This window comes from Erpetoichthys calabaricus, chromosome 15 (genome assembly GCF_900747795.2).
Source record: "Erpetoichthys calabaricus chromosome 15, fErpCal1.3, whole genome shotgun sequence".
Lineage (NCBI taxonomy): Eukaryota > Metazoa > Chordata > Cladistia > Polypteriformes > Polypteridae > Erpetoichthys > Erpetoichthys calabaricus.
In genome coordinates this window covers 65,412,822-65,419,790 of record NC_041408.2, presented here as the reverse complement: position 1 = coordinate 65,419,790, position 6,969 = coordinate 65,412,822, and the positions used below count along the sequence as shown (strand labels likewise).

Here is a 6,969-nt window from a genome sequence, read left to right as displayed (position 1 = left end):
ATCCCATCCAACACAGGGCGCAATGCAGGAAACAAACCCCGGGCAGGGTGCCAGCCCACCGCAGGGCGCACACACATACACACACACACCAAGCACGCACTAGGGACAATTTAGAATTGCCAATGCACCTAACTTGCATGTCTTTGGACTGTGGGAGGAAACCGGAGTACCTGGAGGAAACCCACGCAGACACAGGGAGAACATGCAAACTCCACGCAGGGAGGACCTAGGAAGCGAAACCAGGTCTCCTAATTGCGAGGCAGCAATGCTACCCACTGCGCCACTGTTCTGCCCACTAAATTATAATTGTATGATATATTTATTTTAATAAATATTTATATTTTGTTGATTGTGTGGAGTTTGCACATTCACCTTGTGTCTGCATGAGTTTTTTATCCTGGATTGGTTCCTGCATCTCACCCAACACTGGTTGGTTAAGCTCTGGCCATGTCACGAATGTGCCTCAATTTAAGCATGTTTGAGAATGTTATGATATTCAAGAAGTGGACTCTTTGGGACTAAAATGTGTTTCTTAGCCGGTAGTCCCCACTTTAATGGTGCAAATATTTGCTAGAACACTATTTGAATATGTGATATTATTGGTAAGCTGATCTCGCTATTTTATGTCAAAGATATTCAACTTGCTTAAGCAGCAGCACAGTTTAAAAATAAATCTACAGGCCACTAAAGTGTTAAATAGACTTGCACAAAGTCATTCATATGACGAAAACAAAAACATTTTTCAGTATTTATTTTTGTAGTTGTTCTCAATAAAAAAATCAGTAGTATTTCATGCAAGATAACAGGAGAAATTAAGTACATTTCGGCAGCATAGAAGCTATGGCTGATGTTCAGTAGGTGTCTCTGTAGCTTTACTTTTCTCTCAGATAGAAGGCCAAGAGTTTGGAATGCTTGTTTTTTGTCACTAGAGAACAAACAAAGGAGTGAGTCAGCAAAGGAAAATATGACAGAATGAAACCAAACAGTACACGTTTATTGCTGCCATTTAGCATATGACTTTCTGTAAGGATTCAGGAAGGTGTTTTTCCTGAGGGGAACTTCCTTCAACATTTGGGATTGCCTGAAATTGCAACACATGTTAGTATCTGTCGGGTATTAAAGAGCTTTTACATTCACAACTCCACAACAGTTGAACATTTCACAGGATAAGAGAAGAACTCTCAGTTACAGCTTGTCTGATAGACTGCCCAGTGCAGAGCTAAGCCATGAAAGCCAGCAGCATCAAGAAGTCAGAAAAGCAGAATATTGTGAAAAAAGGTATAATTATTCATATATATATTTTTTATAAATATGATTGTCAAATCTGATAAAAATATTGAGAAATCAAATTTGGTTTTGTTTTATATATAAATTTACAGTATATATACAATAGTAAAATTTAATGCATTGCAAAACAAAACTGGAGAGAGAGCACTGTAGTAATTAATTAAATGTGTTGCACTACATCCAGCTTCTTCAGACTCAAAGTGTATTCATTTTTTAAAGTTAAAATTAAACATGTCTTATATTTTAGAAGCTTTGTTATCTGCTCTCAACGTCACTGACAGAATGCAGATGATCTGTTTTACTGTATTTTTGTGATGTGATAGATAATGCAGTTAATATCTAAGGTGACCTATGAATCGTTTTTAACCTTTATATAGCTTTATTGTAAAAGTAAAATAAATGGGCTTACATCATTTAGTCTATCAAGACCTTGAGTGCTTAGCTAATTATTATATTTTTTTTACAGATCAAAAGACGCTGAAAGAGATTGCACAACAGCTTCGACAAATTGGAGATCTTTTGAATAAAAGCAAGTGGCCCTGCTTTATATTTCGGTTTTGCAAACACTAATAAGCAGCTTTCAGATCCTCAGAGTGTGCTGCACACAATATCACATGGGCACTTTAACAATACTCAAGTGGAGGGCACTCACTGAAGTCATCATTAAGACACAATGCAAATCAGAATAACCTGTAAGCACTTTTATGTGCCATTGCATTCACTTTACTTCCATGGATATGACTGGAATCATTTGTGGGATATCTGCTTTGGAGCTATGCACAATTCAAAGCAAGTGTTCTGGCTTTGGGCAAAAATGAGCAATTCCTTTGTGTTTTCTTATCAGTTAGAGAAACTTATACAGAGACATTCATCAAAATGCTTACCACGACATGATGACATGGTGCTTTGGTTTTATCAAGTCACCTCTGATATCTGATGCAAATTTCATTTGACTTCTTTTGAAATTTAGAACTGAACAAGAATTGCACAACACATGCATATGCTGGCTTATGCCTGTAATGATTTGTATGTCAGAATGACCAGTGACGGAGTTATCCATTTAATTTTTGTCAGGAGTCTTCTGCTTTGTTGTTTATATTTCTTTTTTCTTTGTATTTATTTATGTTGAAAACTTATTTTTATTTATTCTAAGTATTATTGTTCAAATATTACTTATTGCATCTAAATGCTCTTATAAAATGATGCATTATGTTTTAAAGTGTCATGTCTTTTTTTGGTCATTTATTGCCACTAATCTGGCCTAATTTTTACACAGGATATTAAAACCTATATTTTAATGAGGTATTTACTAAACATTTACTTTAATTTTCTTAGTATTGTATAAACTTAAACTATCTTTTGGAAATAATATTGTCCATTCATCCATCTATGTGTCTGCTGAACTTATATAATCCACTTTCGGTCCAGATGGAACTAGAAACAATGTCATCAACACTGAAAACAATGCACAAAACAGCTGACAATGTGTTGAAATGAGCCAATCTACCCAAAGACACCTTGATGCACAGAGCCACATCTGCTCATACATTAAACAATATTCTCAAACCTATTTAATCCATTTCAACGCCATGGGACGCTATTGACTATCCTGGCAACACTGTGTGCAGAGCAGAAAAAAGAAAAGCAGTCCGATACAGGGCCCACCTTTTCACACAACTACTCACACGAGCTAATTTAGAATTGCTGTTTAAACTTTTGGACATGTGGGAAATAAACCAGAGTACCAGGAGAAAAACCCACACCGACACAGGGAGAATGTGTAAAGTCCATGTGGACAATTACTGGGTGTAGAATTTAAGCTCAAGACGATGGAGGTATAAGGCCATACTGCTAACCGCCATTCCACCTCAGACATCTAACCTAACATGCACATCTTTGAGATGTGGTAGAAAAATGGAATATTGTTCATGTTTTCTTCACGGTCTCCATGAACAGACACACAGTGCATACAGAGTCTACAAAGAAAGTGACTGGGTCAAGAGTTTTAAGTATAGTACTATTGAAGTATGAGGTACTAGTCACTCTTCTACTGCCCCTTCTTATTAAAATACACAAAAATATGATGAAATGGATTAAAACCAGTAGTTTGTACAAAATTATTTTTAAAGATTTGGGTTTCCCAGCCTTGATAAATTTATGCCATGGAGTCATATTTGAAACGTGTCAGTCTTTACAGAAAATCATGTACCCTTATTTAAATCCTTTTACACATATTGGCAAACATATTTTGAGTGCTATGCGCCCTTAATAATTAAATGGGAAGCTCATTCTCTTGTATTTGTTGCTTCCAAGATAAGCTCTGACACCATGTGAAGCTGAGAAGAAGTCAGTATTTAGATTTAGATTTAGTATTTATTGGTATTAGAAATGTGTAGTCTTTAATTTTCTGCATCAGGCAGGGAGGTTTGGTAAACAGTAAATCCACTCATCCATTCTCCATTTTGTTAAAAGCACTTCTTATTTATTACAGTTGAATCGGTGAAGTCTATCTCAGTAACAGTGAATACAAAACAGGAGCTGACCCTGGATGGGATTGTCTATTTACTGCGGGGCACACTCGCGCACCCTTGGACTCACTTATATGGAACCAATTTAATGTCTCCATTTAGATCAGCCCAACCATGGAATGTGGAAGGAAGCTGCGGTAGTGGAAGAAAAGCCATATGAACACTGGGAGAATATGACTGAACAGTAAAAGCAAAGTTACATTTGTTAAAAAAAGATTATAGACTGATTCTTGCCTTGACCATCATGCTGCAGCTTTCCAAAACACTGCATTAGAAGACAGATAGATTTGAATTGTGATAAATAAAACAGCTACAGTAGAGAGATGTACAGCGAGTCCACCACCACCTGATCAAAGTCTTGTGCAGGCACCTGTGATGTCGGAATGAAAGCGGATGCCCCATCTTCTCACAGAATCCACGAAGCCTAAAAAGTAATAAAGTACTACTTAAGAACATTTATGTTAGGTGTTATGCCTAGTGGGGTTTGGGTTTGCATTTAGCCTGGAACCCCTACAGATTTTGTTTTTTCTCCAGCTTAACTGGAATTTTTATTTTTTTTAAATTTTTTCTGGCCATCTGACCATATCATCACACTGCCGTTTAGAAACTTAAGAAACAATTCTATATTTAAACACTCTATTTCTCTTAATTGTATATCTTTTTATGTAATTGTGTATTAACTATCTTTTATGTACATTTTAGTCATTGTTATTATTATAAAGATGGCACGGTGGTGCAGTGGTAGCGCTGCTGCCTCGCAGTAAGGACACCTGGGTTTGTTTCCTGGGTCCTCCCTGCGTGGAGTTTGCATGTTCTCCCCGTGTCTGCGTGGGTTTCTTCCGGGTGCTCCGGTTTCCTCCCATGGTCCAAAGACATGCAGGTTAGGTGCACTGGTGATTCTAAATTGCCCTGTGCTGGCTGGGATTGGCTCCAGCAGACCCCCGTGACCTTGTGTTAGGATATAGCAGGTTGGACAATGACGGACTGACTATTCTTATAAAAATTTAATCTGTTTGTCTTTGCATATAACTACTACTTTGACAAGTTGTAAAGCACTTTGAGCTACATCATTTCATTCTGACATTTACTAATCCGCTTAATCCTGAACAGGATTAGGGGGGTTGCTGGAGCCTATCTCAGCTAACATAGGGCACAAGGCAGGAACAAACCCCGGACAGGGCACAAGTCCATCGCAAACGAACACACTTACACACACACACAGCCCAATTTAGAATCACCAATTCACCTAACCTGCATGTCTTTGGACTGTGGGAGGAAACCCACGCCGACATGAGGAGAACATGCAAAATGTGCCATAGATATAAATGTAGTTGTTGATATTGAATTCAGAAAGTATTCAGACTTCTTCCCTTTCTGCACACTTTATTGTGTTGTAGATTTCATTTTCAATAGATACATGTATAATTTTTGCCCGTAGTAATTGCATCGTGCCTGAAGAAGGGGCCTGAGTTGCCTCGAAAGCTTGCATATTGTAATCTTTTTAGTTAGCCAATAAAAGGGGTTATTTTGGTTGGCTTCTCCCTACATCCATAATGGCCAACACGGTATAACACCCTAGTACTACATTCATTTTTGCCCGTAAAACATACAGTCTTAGTGCAAAACTGCAAAAATAAAATGTAAGTTATTACATTAGTCATAGTGCAGGACCCAAAGTTGTGCACACAACTTACCCCATTTAAGATAGAGTGTTTCATTATTAGTAATACTTTATTTTAGGTACTGCAAAAGTGTGTCTGTTTCTCATATACTGTTATGTGTCGAGATCTTAAGAAAGGCTTCTTTTGCTCTTAATTATAAAGCATTAGTAAACAGAGGGGCCACTCCATTTAAGGCAATGCTCTAAAAAAACATAACAAAAACACGTACTCAGTAGCACAATAGAAATTATCCTCCTTAACTGCCTCAACAGCCAGGCTGGCAGTTTATTTAAAGCGGCTCTCCTGAGCAGGTCTGCTTTGGGGAACTCCATCATGCAGCACCTCAAGTCCAAAATGAGACGCCACCTTCTGGGGACATCTGGCTTTGTAGGATCCCAACCGGAAGGAGCAAAGCTTCTCAGACCATTCATTGTGCGTCTTCTCGTCACTGTGGTGGGAAGAAGAAACAATACTGTTAGTGACAGTGCCCCCGTTCATCCTAGAGTGATATTGCATTCCTTAGCTGACCCTGGAAAGGCGATCCTTAGATGCCCATGCATGACAATACCAATGAATATTAAAAATACTGCTCAGTTACTAATATATTTTTTAACAAAGTACCATGGACCAGCTTTTTAAAAGATTAAACATGCCAAAACTATATTTTTTTTATTTATTGAACCGTTTGTAGATTTTTGTAGATAGAACTCATAATTGTGAAGAAAGGTGTATAAGTGTGACTATAAAGTTCTTTCAGTAAAGTTAAGAACCAGTGTTATGTTGTTCTTCATTAAACCTTCATTTTCATCCATTTCAAGCCTATTTCATGTTGCCCACTTGTTACATGTTCTGTGAAAATATAAAATGTAGCTTACTCAGCACTACAGCCACAACTGGATAAAGCTAGAGTGGGAGATGTGAAAAACACATGCTGCATATAAGAGGAGTATGTAAAATGTGCAGCATGTGTTCCATTTTAGATAGATAGATAGATAGATAGATAGATAGATAGATAGATAGATAGATAGATAGATAGATAGATAGATAGATAGATAGATAGATAGAGTGCATCCGGATAGTATTCACAGCGCATCACTTTTTCCACATTTTGTTATGTTACAGCCTTATTCCAAAATGGATTAAATTAATTTTTTTCCTCAGAATTCTACACACAACACCCCATAATACTTTCCGGATGCACTGTAGATACTTTATTAATCCCCAAGGGGAAATTCACATACTCCAGTAGCAGCATACTGATCAAGAACAATATTAATTTAAAGAGTGATAACAATACAGGTATACAGACAGACAATAACTTTGTATAATTTTAACGATGATGCAGTGGATGCAGTGGATTCTCCATGATTGACAGGAGCCTGTTCAGCACCCATCGCTCTGCCACAGATGTCAAACTGTCCAGCTCCATGCCTACAATAGAGCCTGAACTGAACTGAATATCTCTTTTAGTAGACTTTGTTGTTAAGACCTGG

General features: G+C 37.5%; 1 long non-coding RNA gene across 1 annotated transcript; it reads left to right on the top strand.

The window, feature by feature from the left end:
- The first annotated feature begins 503 nt into the window (after positions 1-503).
- LOC114665568 (uncharacterized) lies at positions 504-2,509 on the top strand. Its single transcript, XR_007933586.1, has 2 exons — positions 504-1,278; positions 1,754-2,509. It is a non-coding gene; the product is annotated as an uncharacterized LOC114665568 (long non-coding RNA).
- Positions 2,510-6,969: the final 4,460 nt, after the last annotated feature.